Source organism: Acanthaster planci, linkage group LG15 (assembly GCF_054643075.1).
Source record: "Acanthaster planci isolate LZ-2023a linkage group LG15, COTS_SCS, whole genome shotgun sequence".
Lineage (NCBI taxonomy): Eukaryota > Metazoa > Echinodermata > Asteroidea > Valvatida > Acanthasteridae > Acanthaster > Acanthaster planci.
In genome coordinates, this window is record NC_141791.1 from 10,087,554 (window position 1) to 10,107,010 (window position 19,457).

Below are 19,457 nucleotides of genomic sequence, written 5' to 3' on the forward strand. Positions count from 1 at the left end.
TTCCAAAATTGCATTAGTTGCAAGGTGCGATGCTCCTCCAGATCTGAGGCTATGGAGGCCATAGGCTTTGGGTTCTTGAACCTCTATTTCCTTGCATCTAGAAATCTCCACGTGTGGAATAGCTGAGAACTTTATGTGGTAAAGGTTTATAAGAATTGGTACTGGATAGGTAAGAAAGAGGGGTGCAAATGAACGCATCTATGCCAATATTAATTCCACATTCATACATGTATCTTGACAACAAAGAAAACGGTGAATATTTATCATGCGAGTTAACTAGATAAGCAGTACTTCCTTCCCTAAATACGTCAGTTTTGGACCGGGAAATAAATATACTTAATCCTTTATCAAGCGGTAACAAAGTTAAATGACTGGCTTTTAGCTGCGCTAATTCATCATCTCTGAACATCAGTGCGTATTTAAGAGAGACATAAGTAGCGGTCCTTAGTTCTATCAGTTTGTTATTTTCACCACCAAGTTTGTCTATGATAGCCTTAACTTGATTTGATGACAATGGGAGCTTCTGTTCGGGCGGCTTATAAAGATTCTTCCTACCACTTATACCGATTTGTTGTAAAATGGGAGCATCCATGGGGTTGGGGTTGGAATCGACGAGTGAGTGTAGCCATCTGAGAGAGGCGGCTGTAGAAATGAAAGAACTGTCCAAGTTATATTCTGACCTTTTATCAACTAGGTATGCTGCAATGATTTCATCTTGGGCAGGAAGAATAATTTTAAATTTTCTAAATCAACTAAAAAATTGTCTACATTTATAAAGGTAAGAAATTATTGTTCCGTCGGCCTTCGCAAATATTGTGTCTTGAAAAATTTGCCTCTTGACGTCTTGCAAAGTCAAGGGGAATTCTTTCCAAAATGGTTGATTGTAAATAATCTGTCATGCCAAAGAAAAATAAAACACGGTTAACTACATTGGGTTAAATCTAACTTGACTGCACATATTACTCCAGAAAATTCGGAGGAACCTAGAAGGGAATTCTAATTCTAAGAGGGCCACCATGAAATACGAGAGTTCCCTTGCCTTTGCATGCGTGTATATGTTTGAGAACGGAAGGATTAATGAGAATTACAGGAGGAACTAAGAGGCAATTTTCTCCTGACCAATTTTGTGCAAAAGCGTCTACTCCGTCGGTACCAGGATTCCAGAATCTCGAATAAAATCGTGGAAATTTAGTGTTGTTTCCACACGCAAAACAATCTATCGTAAAAGGACCCTATTGGTCTGAATCTGAAACAAACGATAGAGATCATCCAGTCATCTGTATCTATGAGTCTGCTTACCAAATCTGCTTGCTCGTTTGCTGAACTTCTATGGGCTAATCTTATTCTTCAAACAGGTTTGGAAAATACCTAAAGAAAGATCCTGTAAGTCCGCTTACATGCTGCCTACTTCAATAATTCTAGATGCGGACTGACTATCTGTAAAAATATTAAGTTGGGAATTTTGAATGATTGGCAAGAAAGAGGTGATGGCAAATAATATGGTGTTCAGTTTTCGCCAAGTCGAGTCTTTTCTAGACTCGGCTTCCGACCACAGTTTATGTGCAGTATGTACATCGTTGCAGACTACTGCTCCTGAATCTATGGAACTACCGTCACAACATATAATTTTGCTTACAGTATTTAAGGTAAATAAATTCCTGACATTTAGAGTGACAACATTATCTTTCCAAAACTTTATCTCGTTACTGCAAACCAAATCTAAGCATATAACATCATCTTCATCTGAAGAAAGTGCAATCTTCATCTGACAGTTCCTAGTCCACAACCAAGTTAAGTTTCCACAAACTGGACTTAAGGAAATAATTTGACAAACAAAAGAATGCAGTTTGCGGATTGTTATAGAACGCGCTTCTTGAATCTCTGATACTGCTCTCATGATCTTATCTGTTCTCCTAGACAGCACCTTCAGCGTACCATCCTAAGTGTTCCATGTCATGCCTAACCATTCAACAATAGTGGAAGGATCCCATTTGCTTTTTTCGACATTGTATACGAATCCAGCTCTCAAAGGGTCAATCCTAACATGTTTGGATACTTCTTTTGCGAATGAAAAATCAGTTTCTATGCTATCAGAAAATCTGGGGACTACTACAAAACCATCATCTAGATATTGAGCTACAAAGATGCCGGAGGCTCTCCAATGTGTGACAAGAGGCTTGAGTATTTTAGTAAAGAGCAAGTGAGTAGATGTTAAACCAAAAGGCAATACATTAAATTCAAAATATCTACGGACTCCTTCAATTATCCAGGAAAATCCCAAGTATTTTGATAGTCAAAGGATATATCTAAATGGTGGTAGCCTGATTTCAAATCAAAAGTGAAAATGAAGGCGTCTTTCGAAATGTCCTGCAATCCTATTTTCCAATCATCGAGCTTGAAGTGTGTTTTCTGGACAAAGTTGTTAAGTCTACTCAAATCCAAAATTAGTCTCTTTTTGCCAGAGGCTTGCTGAGCCACTGATAGAGAACTAATAATATATGATGGTTGATTCTTAGTAATTCTGTTAGAAGATATAGTTACAAAATCATATTCCATTCTAGCTGATCTATTGTCGTCAAGAAACATATGAGGTGGGTCATCAATGAAAGGGATCCTATATCCTTCGTTTTTAACCGATTTGACCACGGCAGAGGCTCCAATAAATGACCAAAATTCAAAATGGTTGGCTAATCTGCCTTTGACTGCAATCTGATTTGAATCTTAAAACACATGTATGTGAACTGTAATTGCACCGTATCTGTAACACATCACTAAAATTGTCTTCTAGATTCTTTATGCGAACATCAGACGGAAGACTGGGATGCTCCTGCGGCATCCCAGTCTTCTAGGCTCTGATCTAGGCTCGGTATTGGACGCACTTGTGGGAATGGGTAACTGTGTGCGGCGCCATCGAAGTCAGGGTACAGTGAGGATGGGTATCATTAGCGGTGTGAGATCGCTGGAAGATGGGGGCTTGCCGAGGGATGTTTCTAGTAGGGAAACTGTTGTATCCGATTCCAAGAGAGGCTCTCGCTCTCGTTCTGACACGGGAAGAGAATGGCCCTGTGCTGAACGCAAGGGGGCACTGCTTGGCCCAGTGGCCTGGCATCCCGCAGCTGTAGCAAGTGTCAGCATTCGACAAGCCTGAGCAAAAATAACAAAAAGAACACAAACAAAAACAAGGCCCCCAGAAAAGAAAATTTATACCCAAAATAATAGCTAGAATTAAAAGCAGAATAAATATGCCAATCCAAATTAAACAAAACGAAAGAATTCGAATAAATATAAAAAAAACCACAATAACAATTAAACGCAAATATTGACGATCGAGAGTTTACGTGCGAGTTGGGGTGGGCGGGGGAGGTTTAAGGTTTTGTCAAAATGATCTTTGAATTTCTCAGATAAAGCTTCAGTACTAAAAGAGTTTGACTGACCTGTTTAGCCTGAACTGACCTTCTTTCGCTCGATCGACGCTATTTATCGTGGTATGCATCACAAGGTTTTATGATAAGGCACAAGTACACATGACAGTAAGAGCCGAATAGGACGCGCCTGATCCCGTGACTACGACGCGGGAAAGATGACGCAGTGATCTGAACGTCCAAACGAATCAAACTTCACCTGCACGCCACAGTTGTTGCTGAGCAAGCGCTGTGGTTGGTTCATTTTTATTGTTTCTTTATAAATAATAGGATTCTGGCTAATTGTTAATTGAAGACAAGGACGTTAACAAACTTTATAAATTGATGCCTTACCTAATTTATTGTTCATTTGTGAGGCGAATTGGAATGTCTGGGTCAACGTTACGAGCAAATTCTTTTGATAAATATCACTTGATTGGTTAGTTGTATGGCGAGTAACCACAGCCTGGGGCCGAAGAGTAAATTCCAGTCAGGGACTGGCGGGGTGAACCAAGTGACTTCCGGTCAGGTACTAGCCGAGTAAATTGAGTCATTACAGTCAGGGACTGGCGGAGAAATCCCGGTCTGGGGCCGCTAAGTAACCACAGCCTGCGGCTGAGGAGTAAATTCCATTCAGGGACTGGCGGAGTAATCTGAGTAACTTCCAGTCAAGGACTGACGGGGTGAACTAAGTAACTGAATAATTCTGGGAGCCGGAGTAAACCGAGTTGGAAGTTGACACGCTTGCAACTGATGGTGCCAAGGATAGCCAAGCGAAATTGAGATCCGTAGATGGTCTTCTAGAATAAATTAGAGTACCACCCAAAAGAAAGCGTGTTCGTTGTTCACTCTGTCTGTACCCCGTCCAAGCTGTCTGATTGTATTTTTCAACCAAACGGATCCGGGAAATATAAATTTATTGTGACACGGCATTCAGATTTTTTCAAGGTGACTGCTGCCGCGCAAGAGCGCCCTCTATAATTCCCGCCCTGGCCGCCGCGTAACAAATGCAAAGTGTCAGCAATTACACCCACAGGCTTGCCAATAAAGAATGAAGGGGGATGGTATATATGGTATGGCACTCAGATAATTTTCAAATGCATGATGTTTTCCCTACCTTGCGAATTGAACTTATATTTAGGAACCATTAGCTCAATTCAAGAGCCATAAATAATTAATGTACATGTAAATCACTGTTGAAATTGTAACCCTAGCCTCCCCTCGATCAGCCTGGCATTTAGTGCCATATCCAGGTCTATATAGGGAGAGGGGGAAATAATTTTCCAAAGGCAGCTGTTCTTATTTTAGCAATACTTTCGACAAATCTCCTGAACAAATAATTCGTTAAAAAGTCTCTGAGAACAGCGATGAAATGAGACGTCATCTGAGGTCATGTGACACGCAGGGGCATAAATCCCGGGGGATGGGGTATATATCCCTCACTTTTTCGGGGGGGGGGAAGGGCTATTGAATTATCCCTTCACTTTTTGTGGTGACCAAAAAAAAAAAATCGGATTTTGAAGAATTGTTCAGACTTACGACAACTAACGTGCATTCCATATCACTCAAAATTTTTAAAGCCACAATATACCATTTTGAATGCATAATCATCGACCATGTAGAGTCACGTGGTGTCCCCCCTTCAACTTTTCATGGCTGGGCAAGTCATCCCCCCCTCTCCCCATCCACTCCCACTCCCAATTTCCGGCACAGATTTACGCCACTGATGATGACTTGCCTGCAAAGTTGAATCCTTTGCAGGCCAATATCTTCAGAATAATAAACCTGACATTAAACTTCGAATGGATGGACCAAACGAGCGTTACATGAAATTTTGGTTGATGTCACGACGACATCATCTGTCACATTTTAAGCATTTTTTTCAATGCATATTCTGAGCAAATAAGATTGTTTAAACATGAACCCAGTCATCATAAAATTCATACGGATAATAGAACAGCTCCAGATAATCGTGAAGTGATATCATGAGGACTCCATTATGTCATGTATTATTAAATTTTGAATATTTACAAAACAGATTGGCGTTTGACACAAATTTGTTAGGGTCATTCTCCAATCTTTACCATCAGCATGTTACACAAAGGAAGAGTTAAGGTCACCATAGCAACAACCAAAGTCACGTGGCACGCATCCAAAGCTGTATTCTTTGCAGGCCAGTATTTCCAGAGCCAAATGTCCAACGTGGATAAAACTCGGCATTCTCTAAGAAGATGAATGTGTTATAAATGGAAGTTGGATGGTGTCATCCCAGACCAAGTAGCGTAATCTTAGTGGTGATACATTTAACGTTCAATATCTGCAAAATGTTTGAGTCCCATTTTATTAATTTTTATGTGTTTGTCGACAGGGATGTGTTGTACGTGATTAGTAAGGTTACTGTACGATATGACGTCACATGACTTCATCTTAAAGGCGTACAGTTTCTTTATATCAGAGAACTCCGAGGCTGATTTGATTCGATTTGTGTACGCATATAACTGGGGATGTGTTTTAGATCATTTTTTTCCAGTCACGTTAGGATGAGGTCACTAGGGGTCAAGAGACATCATCTTAGAGGCGAATACTTTTAAATGTCATATGACTAGAGAATTGTGAGACCAATAAGGTCTAAACTTGGTATGTAATAATGTAGGAACAATGAGCTCTGTTAGTTTAAATTAAAGGTCACGTCGTGCTTATGAGTTATACGGGTATTAAGCATCATTTTGAATACGTCATTTTAAAAGTGTCATCTTAAAGGTGAACATTTATGGCTGTATTTCCTAAACAAAATACTGTAGATCCCATGCCCATAATTCATCTTGTAGGTAGACTGGGATGTATCATAGGTAACAGGTAGGACGCCTTGATGATGCTATGTGAATTTTCCAGACATATTTTTCCGCATATCTCATCGTTTTTGTCTACTTCTTCATTAGCAAGTATGCACGCCTAGTGCATTTTTCTCAACAGACATAAAACCTGTAGTTTTTATTATATATAGCTCTATGACTGCAACAGACGCTTTGCGCCAAGCATCGCAGATGTATCTGCATGTGAAAGGGCCTAAAATAGAATAGGCCACATAAAAGAAGCTTTATCATCTGCGCTCAACCAACCAAAACTCCCCGACCATTTTATTGGTTTGTTTTCAGTTGTGCATATGGTGCAGATTCAGGGATAGCAGGAATTCAGTTCTGGGTAGGCCTACACCACGAGTAAACAGGCTGTAAAATCCAAACTGGAACCTATCTGGTACGTTTAGGCTGTTCTTGCAGAATTGCGGATCTAGTGCCACCGGCCGCGCAGTGCGCGCTAGGGTCATATTAAAATCCTATTTCTATTCTGTAATCTTGTGTTGTCCAAATCGTTTGCTGGCCTGTATTTATTCAAACTAAGAGCAGTACTTCCACCTTTTAGTCAATGGCATATAGTTTGATACCCTCTTGCAAAAGAAAGGTTTCCAATGATCTACAAATTCCAAAGTAAATGGGTTAAAATGAGACACCCTGTAAACGAAGCCGACATTTGGCATCCGATCCCACCGTGCAATGCAATGTGTCTCCGCTATTAAGTTTACACAGCTCTACGGTCACATCAGACCCGTTGGTTTTGTAGAAGTAAAACGTTATCGGAGAGTGTAATCGATCATTGACATGGAGCCAAGACAGGCAAGACGAAATACACTAAACTGTATGTTATTTTCAAGTCAAGAAACTGAAAACGATCGATTGTTTCATGCCAGGTTAGTGGTGTTATGATGAAAATCAAAGCCTTCCGCTCAACCTAACTTTTGGGATGCTTAACATTTTTTTTAATGCAGCCTTATCAGTTTATGATGATGTGTAATTGAAGGTCAGTTGTACAATTATAATATACGATGATCGAAGTGCTTTAAAACGCAGGGCTAGGACTCACCGTGCATGAACATTCCAGGATTTGTAAATTTGTTTTTTAAATTTCTACGATAATGTACATTCAGCAGTGAAGAGCACAGCATTGTTTTTCAGAATTCTAATTTAACCATTTTTTTAATGCAGCCTTATCAGTTTATGATGATGTGTAATTGAAGGTCAGTAGTAAAATTATTATATACGATGATCGAAGTGCTTTAAAACGTAGGGCTGGGACTCACCGTGCATGTACATTCCAGGATTTGTAAATTTGTTTTTTTAATTTCTACGATAATGTACATTCAGCAGTGAAGAGCACAGCATTGTTTTTCATAATTCTAATGTAACAACTTTTTTAATGCAGCCTTATCAGTTTATGATGATGTGTAATTGAAGGTCAGTAGTAAAATTATTATATACGATGATCGAAGTGCGTTAAAACGTAGGGCTGGAACTCACCGTGCATGTACATTCCAGGATTTGTAAATTTGTTTTTTAAATTTCTACGATAATGTACATTCAGCAGTGAAGAGCACAGCATTGTTTTTCATAATTCTAATTTAACCATTTTTTTAATGCAGCCTTATCAGTTTATGATGATGTGTAATTGAAGGTCAGTAGTACAATTATTATATACGATGATCGAAGTGCGTTAAAACGTAGGGCTGGGACTCACCGTGCATGTACATTCCAGGATTTGTAAATTTGTTTTTTTAATTTCTACGATTATGTACATTCAGCAGTGAAGAGCACAGGATTGTTTTTCTTAGTTCTACAAAGTAAGGTGGCTGCTGATGGGCTTGATGAAGTCACCCCGAATTTGAAAACTCGAGTAGCAGCAGTTGTGCGAATCCTATAGCCTAACTCGCCCAGGGCGAGATGAACACGCTTTGCGCAAAACAAGTCTGAAGCAACGGAGGTTTGACCTTGCACTGTAAACAAAAGTTGGTCATTTTGTGCTAAAATGACTAATGTACCGGTAAGTCGGGTCTCGATGACTTCTTACAACGAGACAGGACTAATATTTAGTAACCAGTGACTGATTTTGGTCAAATTTGACTAATATATGACTTATCTTTGACGAGTAAATGTTGGTAATTGGCCTGTCTGACTAATTTAAATTGTCAAATGACTAATCTTAGTTTACAGTGATAGAGAGGTGTATCCTAAAATGTCACCAGGGTGAGTTCTGAGGATGCATTGCTAAACAACACTAACCGCGTATGGCATTTAAACGTGACCTCTCACTGGTACATGTACACCATATACACCTCTAAGCCTAATACGTACCGGTGCTGTTTATTGTTCAGTTGATAAAAGCATGCAGGCATTTGGAAACAGATGGTTACATTTTTTACTATTTTTATGAGAAAACAGTGCCGAAACAAAAATGAAGTATTATTAATGTATTAAATCCAGAAACATTAAACCTACACCTGTACATTACCCAGAAAAAACCCTAGAGGAATATGGTTGTGCACAACTACAAGCTGCTTCGGATTCAGAACCAATAGCATTTATGTATTTTGTGAGCTATTTCAGGTTTCAGGTTTATTTTCATACCAATTATAAGTTAGATAACTCAGGAGTTCTCAAAACTACATTCATAAAAGTATGGAGGAGGTCAGACAAAAAACCGAAGCTTGTACTGGGTCTGCCCCTGAATCTGCCCCTGAATAGGGTCAAACATTAATTACATGTTTATGAAGGTCTTTTTTCAATAAATTAATAGAGAATAACAATCCTAGTTCTTAGTTTACTACTCTGATTGCAATTTGACATTATTTATACTCTTGTAGTTTTTCACAAGCCTTCGGGGGCATACACTGAGTATACAGTGTTAAAAATACACACTGGGCAGGGCAAAAATCCAAAATTAATTTACATCTCCTCGGCGCAAATCCATCTTTGAAACACAAACAAATTTGTCAAGGATGGTGTTATAAGTTTTTGCCTAAGCAAGATTACCGTATTGTTGAGTCCAAAGATAAGGTATTATAAATCGAAAGAGAAAGGAGAAATGGACTGAGTTTCCTGAGAACATCTAGATTTCTAGATTTCATCTAGAACTTTCAGGCAATGAAGTTTCCATGTTAACTTATTATCAATAATGACACCTAAAAATTTACAGGAATTTACATTTTCAATAAGATTATCTTTGAAACGAATCGTAATGTGTTGTCAATGTTTCGGTTCGTAAAAACCATTGAGTGAGTGTTCTTAAAATTCAGTGACAACCTGTTACTCAAGAACCATTCAGAAACGACCTCATTAAACTTTTTACTACTGCAGAATATATTCGTATCGTCTGCAAATTATATAAATTTGAGAAGTTGAGTCGAGTTCCATATATCATTAGTAAAAGTAAGAAACAAAACAGGCCCTAAAATTGAGCCTTGAGGTACACCACAGGTGATTAATTTGTCATTGGACCTTTTATTTTGCGAGATTACATATTGTTTCCTATTTTTTAGATAGTCTCGCCATTCCAGTGCACCTCTGACACCATATACATGTAGTTTAATGAGATTAGAATATGCGTAGTCGATAGTATCGAATGCCTTCAACAGATCTAGGAAAACACCAATTGTATGTTCGCGTTTGTTTAAAATAGTTGTAACTTTATCAGCTAAATCAATCTAGGCAAGTTGAGTCGAATATTTAGCCCTGAATCTATACTGAGACTGTGCAAGTATGTTATATTTGCCAACGAACTTTTCAAGACGGGTTGCAACTAATCTTCATAGCAGTTTTGTGAACAAGGCAAAACAGATATGGGACGATAATTAGTGACCTGGGAACGATAACCATTTTTGACGACTGGAATATCTTTATCAATTTTAACTTGGTCCGGAATTTCACCAGAAAGTAAGGAGAGATTAAATATATCAGTAAGCGTCGAACAATAAACGGGGCAATATTTTTGACTAGAAGGTTATCGATTTCATCGTGCCCCGTACTCTTCTTATTTGGAAGATTTCTAATACAATTAAGGAGTTCTTCCTGTGTAATTGTAATAAAAAATAGGGAATCGTGAAAATTTCCTTTGATGTAATTCATCGGGTCAGAAACGTGCGTTGGAAGCTAAATCTTTACCAACATTTACAAAATATTGATTAAAATGTTCAGCGATCAATTTAGAGTCATTGATGTCACAATTGGTAATCTTGATAGTTTGATAGGGCTTGGTATTTCTAGGCTTTTTGTTTAGAAGTTCATTGATAGTCCAGGTATTTTAATGGTGGTTTTCTCTTGCTCGAACGACGTGGAATAGAATATTTTCTTTGATGCTCAAATTACAGAAGTTAATTTACTTTTTTATCTGTTATATTTGAATTTATTTATATCTGAAGGATCATTATGATACATTTTATACAATGTATTTTTCTCTCTTACAGATTTTAACAGGCTTTTGGTAAACCAAGGATTTTGAGGTAGTTTTATTATTTCCTTTTTTTTTAAATTTAAGGCATGCATTTATCAATAAGATGACGTTACTTAGATATGAGCTGTGAGAATTGCATGTTAACTCCCTCACTTGTAATTACAGAATCCCAGTCAACTTGTTATAATTTATCTTTGAAAGCAGCAATATTTCGGGCTGATGCGTTTCTCTTCCATAAAGAACTAGATCTTTGTTTAGTTAAAGCGGCGTCCCGACAGGAATGACCGGGAGGTTGTCACTGAAGTTTTACAATACGGTATAGGTAGATACTGATTCAGTGTTATTCGTAAAGATATTGCCAATCAGCGTTGCAGAATTTCAGTTATTCCGGAGGGTTAATCAACAGTGGGAAAAGATATGTATGAAAGAGGTTTAGTGCATCATCAGTACCAGTGCGAGTATCATTATTAAACAAATTTATCAGACACTACCTTATTGACTCTGATCCAATTTTAGCCAGAACTTGTTCAAAATCGTCAATGAAGGTCTTAAGACATTGACCGGGGCTCTGTGTAGACCACACCAATAATAATATTTCTGGTATTTGCTTTAACCTCAATAAATAAGGATTCATACGACTGTGCAGGTATTGCCAGATCGGGGCGTAAAACACAAGATAATGAGTCTCTGATGTACATGTACATCATATCGCCTCTGCCTCGGCTTGATTTGGTCTGTTTTCAAACTCAAAGGTATAACCCGGTTTGAGCAAGAGAGAATCGCTTTCTATCTATCGGCCATGTTTCCAGGTATAAGGCCGATAATTTGAAATTCTTGCCCCATTTCTTCAGGTTATGAAGCACAAAACACCCTGCTTGATGAGGGCAAAAAGTTTGTAGGTAGATGAGAAGCCAGATGTTGCATAAATGTATACAATTTATGGATGGTAATAAATTGCAAAAAGAAAATTATACAGGTATGTTTAATTCCGAGAAGAAAAATCGTTTAAAACTGTAAAATCTGTGTCATCTTGACCTTTGTCAGGTGACTTTATACTTAATGACGTCAACAATACTTCATGTTAAATATGGTGTATAATACATGTACGTGTACTTGCACGTCCCTTTCTAGCTACATTTGGAAAATTCAATTTCAGTATAGCCTAGGGCGTGTACTCTGGAGCATATGTTGCTTTAAAGGTGCACCTGTAATGTCACGTGACTTGTCAACTGATGACGTCATCACATGATGTAAATGTTTGCGTATATCCCTTTCCTTTCTAGCTATCTGCAAAGTTGGAACACAATCGTTCGTGTAAAGTAAAGAAGATACAGTTCTTTGAAGGACATACATTTAATGTCACGTGGCCTATCACCCGAAGACGTTATTATCCACGATACCAATTTTGGACTGTAACACTTCCGTTTCTGTCAACGGTATGCGCGAAGTGTCAACCCAATCTGACATGTATTTCCTGAGATAAAGGGTGTTAAAGGGTGTAATGCACCAAATGATATCACGTGACTTATCAATTGATGATGTCATCATCACATCAATTCAATTGTCATTTTTTGAGGGCCTTGAAAAACGACTTTTTTTCTGAAGAGTTACATTGTAAAGAATGTAAAAGGGAGTGAAAATCAAATTAGGTGGTGACATGATCATGATGTCATCATTTTTTTCAAACGTAACAGCCCTATTTTCACTCATACCATAGAGCTATAGCTCTACGATTTACACAGTTGTTAGCTCCGTTGGACTTGATATTGAAAAGTTGGGCTGTAAAAATTCAACTATTCAGGCACGTCATGTGATCTTAAATAAATTGTTCGGTGAGAAATTTGAAAGAAAAGATTTGTTCAGATCAGAACAGTACTCTCTACAAACCACTTATAGCGCCCTTACGATAAGATCTGGACATGCACGTAAGTGCCAGGCTGATCAAGAGGGTCAAGAGGTTCAAATTTTGATCTTCAGCTCAGTCATTTCAATTGGATTACAAATGGGCCGAGGAAGTTAATGCTAAGAATAGGACAAGGCATTGTGCGTAGAAAGTTATCGGCAGGGTAAGTCACATCTCCTTTGTTGGCAAGCGTACATGTATGTCGTGGGATATCTAGTAATTAGTCCCATGTAGGCCAACAATTTATGCCCTAACAATGTTTCTCTATAAGAGAACCAAAGTGGCTGAAGACACACCTATTTCAAGTAATTCAGATGTTGCAGAGCCAAGGGGCATTTTGGACACAAAATCCTCCTGTCACCCATCTGACATTGATCCACACTAAAGGCCACGTTGCGATTCAAGTGAAACTTATTTTTGCATCACCCCACCACATCTAATTTCTCTCCGACGACGAGACTGAGGTACAGTGTACTCTGAAAACTCACACAATCACAAACTTAGAATATGGGTAGGTTCTTAAACCCTTTAGTTTATTTTCGTAAAAAATTCAAAGTTTTGACAAAACCAATCAATATTAAAATAAATAAAACAAGCTCAAAAGCTTACATCAGACAAACATGCCTGTAAGCATTGAATTAGGAGTGCCCCGGTTTTTTTTAACATTTTTAAACTTAAAAAACTTGGCTGAGTGCTAATTGCACTTGATGTAGCTTCCAGGTAAAACAGGCGGCAATTCATTAATTATGAGCATAACATAACATGGACTACACTGATTATCAACAAAACAGGATTAAATTCACAAGCAGATTTTAAATAGAGCATACATGTCTTTTTAGCAGTTATTAGCATTACGGTTACTTGAGGACACGCACCATAACATGTTGCTGTTGTACACAATAGTACACATATGTTTAAATAAAGTCATGTTGACTTTTACTGAGGTCAAGGTTTCTGTACATGAATTTTTAAAATGATATTAATTTTAAAAAATGTGACTATGCTGGCTTCCCTGAATCAAAGTGTGAAACCTTCAACATGTGCCCGAGTCCGATGCTCGTACTGCAGATGCAGGAACGAGCACGAACTGCGCGACACGGCATTTTTCCTCAGCTCACCTGTGCCCTGGTACCGGCCGCACATACATTTGTAGTGTGCACCAAATTGAGGGCAAAGGTTACCGTGTACACAAAATCATATCAGACAGCCGTAATTGTAAATAGCGCTATTACTTCATACTTAGCTATTAAATACAAATCGTGCTAATGTGCACATATATGAAACTGGTGAATTGAAATTTACATTTTTCTGCGGAATTCGAAAGTAATTGACTTGATTAAATTCCAGAAATTACGAAAGGAAGTCAATAGAAGTATACATGCAAATTCATATACATAAATCGTGAAAAACTAATAAAAAATCAATGAATGAGGTCATGATGACGTCACTTCAGAAATGATATTAGGGATTGACTTAACGCACTGAGTGAATTTCATAACGATCAGACGTTGGTTAATATGTAGTATTAGAAATCGTACATTATGGCGACGTCATTATGACGTCACAAGATTTTCCAACAACTGGACAGCTAACAGACCTGCTGAAGGTCTAGCAAAAAAAGTTTTGAAAAAAGGTTTGTTCAGGAGATATGTTAAAAAGAATGTCAAAATGACAAAAAATTAAAAATCGTCCAAAAATCAGATGGTGACTTCATCAGGACGTAACTCAAATTTTCACATATAACACATTTTGGATTTGTTTCTGTGCAAAATTTCAACCCACTGGTATAAATGGTTCCAGAGATACAAGTCCGAAAATCATTCAACTTTGTGGGTTTGTCACGTGACAAGTGATGATGTCATCACGACGAGTATCTTCTAGGACCATCCTTGGGTGGTGGTCCAAGTATGTGCCAAGTTTGAGGGCAATCACTCATTGCCAAAGTGATGTGGCAGAAGGATTACTGAAACAAAAAACACCGACAAACCAGTTATTGTTAAACATGGGATTTTTTCTTAATTATAACATCACTATTCCGTGGGATGTTTCATTTTTTAAAATCAGATTTCATGACCTAAAGCATTTTTCTCTTAATCCTTTTAACAGCAACTTGAGAACTTTGGAGAAGTTCTTTACACCCAAAAATATGGTCTTCTGACGCGGGTCGCGTTTTGACTTTGTAAAAATCACCCTTACCCCTATCCTCCCACCAGGTGCATTGACCTGTATAACTGGGTACTGCGCAACCACGAATTGTTCGCCCTCTTAATCCCACTGTTTTCATAAAAGACCGCTGCCGACCGTCTGTGACTGTCTGTTTATTGTTGAGCTGCAGAAATAGAAAGCCATTTTGAGGGGTTCCATTTCTGTCTCTTGAAAAGTGACCTATACTTCACCATCGCGAACTAGAACAAAAACAATTGCTGCTTCAGCAGTGCAGCCGAAGCAGCTAAAAATAACCAAAATCCAAATCATTTTTATCACAGTTCTTTCTGCCGCCAGTAATAACGTTGCTTGATTCGCCTATAAATGTGTACCAATTTTTACGACAGCGTCGTTGTCATGTCATAGTGACAGATGCATTCTAGTACATGTACCTGGTAGCGAGGCTGTATGGTTGGCAACTTAAAGTGCTCTCTGATCGAAAGCTAAGAGGAAAATTGAAATGAGCGAAACAAAGCATGATCGTTGTGATGGGGGCTGGGTTGGAAATCTTGCCGTATTGGCGATGTGGACGAGGACATTCATTCGGGTAGGACTAGTTAAAGGTATCGGAATGATGTTGCCGATACTGCGTGATCAGTTTGCTACTGAAACCTGGATAATTGGCTGGATTATTTCTCTGGTAGATGCTGTCGGAGGAGTCTCGGGTATGTAGACCAACGTCCAAAGATTTTTTTTAATTCAAGCAAAGAAAGCACTGTTTTAATCATCAATAAATAATTAGAAAACACTCAGGTAAAATTTTTGTCAGATCTTGAAATGAAGACGCAATTATGTGATAACAATGCAATGTCTCCAGAAACATTTTCAGCATTTTTGCCACATACGTTCCTAACTGATCACTGTCAGACTAATGTTTGTCCGCGGACTAAATACAAAGATGAGTAAGTTACAAGTAAGTAAACTTGGTATGGAAGTGGTTGGTACCAAGGAATATTACATGAATTGTCACTTAGAGGCATTTTGGTTCAGGGATTAGCTGACAAGTGCAAAATTATTTGTTTTTAGGTTTGGGCTTTTGTTTTGTTTCACAGGTCCTTTGGCGGGGTTTTTGAGTAAGCAATTCGGCACCGGTGTCATCATTATGGCTTGTGGTGGAGTGTTTGGCCTTGCATTGATAGCTGCTTCTTTTGTGACGACTGCAACGCAGCTAGCTATAACGTTGATACTGTTTGCTGGTAAGAAAGCAGAAGTGCTTGTGTTTATGAAACACAAACACTTTGTGTTTCGTGAAAATTGAACACTTTAATAATGAAGCACCTTTCCACAAGTTACTTTATGACACTGAAGGAGATTAGTCTGGTAGCAACATTCTTCTGTTTTCAAGAGGAAATTGGTATAGCATGCACGCTCGTATAACCTTAAAACACAATGGTGGGCCCAATCTGGCATCAGAAACATCATCTGACATATAAAGGTTGTCTTCAGAACGGTAAAAAGAAAAATATCTGTAAGTGAAAACTCAACAATTGAAAAAAAATAATACAATAACTTTTTGAACGTGAAAAACTATGATTTTAAGACTATGCGTTTAAACAGGTGCACGAATTAAAACTTTGTTTTTCCAGTGCAGTGTCATCATCCACTGTGAACTGTTGGTATTTTGACGAAGATTCAGACATCTAATATTCGGCATGCCCGGGTGTGATCTGGGACCATACGTTAATAGGGTTAGTGCCCTGTTCAGCATGAAAGTAAACTTGACATATGTCAGTTGGGAGAACAAGGTTGTCAGTCTAAAACCAAGGGAGTTTATATTCCAGTTTCTAGATTATTTTGTATAGTACTTGACAACAAACTATTGGAACAAATGAATTTACAATCAACGTATTTTATGATTTATTTAGGTATATCATCAGGACTTTCAGCTGTTGTTGTAAAAGATACAGTCGGCCGCTGTTTCGGTAAAAACCTCGCAACGGCAACAGGAATTTCATACACTGGAGGCTCGATAGGAATGATTGTTTTTCCGCCTCTCATCCAACTTTTTCTTAGTAGCTACGGATGGAGGGGAACCATGCTATTGATAGGAGGAATTTCCATGCACCTCGCCGTATGTGGCGCTCTTATATTGAGAGCTGAAATACCTGAAATAGCGAACTATCAACAGCTTCCAGAAAACGGATTGTTAGCAACACATACAGAGAATCAGAAATGGTCATGTGGAACATTTTGGAAGAACGTTTTCAAAATTTTACAGGTGTCATTGCTTTGTGATTTCCGTTACTGGTCAATGGCAGCCATGGTATGCAGTACACTCATATGTTATGATATGTGGATTATATATTTTGTATCGCAAGCTCAATCGAAAGGGATTTCCATCGGGGAAGCGGCAACTATTGTTGCAATTGCTGGTATTTTCAGTCTGGCAGCAAGAGTTATCCAAGGGTTTCTCATAGATCGGGGAATAATTTCTCCTTGGATATCCGTAGTTATATCGGTTAACATCTGTTCAGCATCGTACTTTGCATCTGCCTGGTTAGCGTCATACTGGACACTGATGGTCTCATCCATATTGATTCTGTTCTTCGACGCTGCGCTGACTTGCATGTTGGACGTTTGTACCAAAGAGCTTCTTGGTGTGAATCTACTGGCTGGCGCTTATGGCTGGTTTGGTATTAAAACTGCTACACTTAGGATAATCATTGGATTTCTTCCTGGTAAGATAACTAATCTAGTGACACCATTTTTAATTGCACAATGTGATGCCATTTCCTGTGAATATTTTGAGTCAGTGGAGATGACATCCGTATTCTATAACGTTTTATTTCTCAGCACCATACGTCTTACATAATTATGTATTAATTATCGACCATTATAACAGACACTATTGTGTCACTTGATAGATCGCAATGCACGTAAATTTCCACCGTGACTTCCATTAATAATCGTGATTTAACGTATCAGATTAAATATCACCAAGTTGCCGTTCTGCATTTTCTTGCGCCATATAAATAATAGAAAATAAAAAATCCCTACTTGGTTCAGACAAATTAATCATGAAAATTACTGGAAAATTGAATTGTAATACGGGCGTTTCACAGAAGTACGCCACCAAGAGTTTGCAATGCGTTGACCAATCACAGTGCGCGAAATCTGTCGCCCCAATGCGCGTTTGGAGAGGGCCGACAATTTTCACGCACGGTGATTGGTCAACGCGTGGCAAACTCTTGGAGGCGCACTTTTGTGAATTGTCCGTATAGTGATAGAACCGAATGACCTCAAAATTGTCGTTTCAGGGACTTGTCATTTGGATAAGCATGCCATATCAGAACAGGACGAACTTACGCATTGCCCCTCTAGTTCATCATTTCTATTTTTTTTTCTGTTTTCATTTTCAGGTCTAATTTACGACATCACCGGTAGTTACCAAGCAGCTTTTATCATCATTGGTTTTATTCAGTTAGTACCAATGATCCCTCTTTTAATGCTAAAATATCTTAAATACATTTAATAAGTTCGATAAGCTCGTGACAGTTCACTGGCTTTTGTCGTCCACGCCCTGTCACCGAATTTATAATTTAATAGAGTCAATGTCAAATCTGTCTGCGCATTAATAAGGCATCAACCGAGTACCGGCCATCTATTAATTCATTGCATTTGGGGCCTACGAATGTCTTTGATTTGTTTTCTCACCGGGTAAGCTCATAATAGCAACAAAATGTGCTATTATGAGCTTGCCCGGTGAGAAAACAAAATCAAAGACATCCATTTTTTGTTCTTTACTGTACCATGTAGAGTATTGTACACCGGTAACAATCGTTTCAAGTCTTATTGTCACACCTCTGTCTTGGATACTGTCCGTTTATTGACCCAGATTGCCAGAACGATAACATGACAGGGCGATATCCGCATGTCACACTCAGCGGAGACATCTCATTCTACAGATGGTGCGTGCACGGACACGTGTACGCACGCAGAACAAAAGAGCTTTGGGAAGTTACTTAAAGAACGAACATTGAGTGCTCTTTGGTCAGAGAAATGTTGAGTAGCACAGTGACCAGAATATCGACAAGAATATAATATCAAATCAGTTCTTTATGAATTCCAGGTTTTTGTAGTAAATCAATTGGTTATAAATTCCAGATTCCCCCCAAAAAAGTCCACAAAGGACGTCACAATCAAAATTTTTCTAATAATTTAACATCTAATTTGCTGTTTAAGTGTTTCAATTTGTCAAAGTGTTTTAATTTAACTTGCAATAAATATGCATATATAGTACACATAAGACCGTTCCGGTTTAATCTATTATAATGGTATAACAAAACAGTTGTTGCCTGCTGTTATGGGGACCATGGGTTTTGTACACCCTTGGGAAGAAATGACACCCTTGGCTTCTCCTCGAGTGCCAATTGCCCCCCCCCCTTGGGTGTACAAAACACCATGGACCCTTACACTACTGGCAACAATTGTTAAATGTAAAATTCAAAGTTCCGGTAATTCACGCGACGTTTATTGACCAATTGCCAGCGTCCTTCGGTGACCGTTCACTTTCGACTACGGTACTATAAACCGTGGATTACCAAAACCGTTAACATAAAAATTGCAACTTCAACTTCTACACTCAGCTACGGACGGCCATTGGGACAAAAAAGACCAAAGTCATAAATAAAACCAAGAAATATATATATGCATACAAAATATCATAAAAC

At 38.4% G+C, this 19,457-nt stretch overlaps 1 long non-coding RNA gene and 1 pseudogene across 1 annotated transcript; one reads left to right on the forward strand and one right to left on the reverse strand.

Annotated features, from left to right (window-relative positions):
* Window positions 1-1,002: 1,002 nt before the first annotated feature.
* Window positions 1,003-1,952, reverse strand: LOC147796681 (uncharacterized; annotated as a pseudogene).
* Window positions 1,953-13,935: 11,983 nt separating this feature from the next.
* On the forward strand, window positions 13,936-18,940 carry LOC110983325 (uncharacterized). The gene is made up of 3 exons (XR_015427772.1): window positions 13,936-15,983; window positions 16,653-17,465; window positions 18,147-18,940. It is a non-coding gene; the product is annotated as an uncharacterized LOC110983325 (long non-coding RNA).
* The last annotated feature ends 517 nt before the right edge of the window (window positions 18,941-19,457 follow it).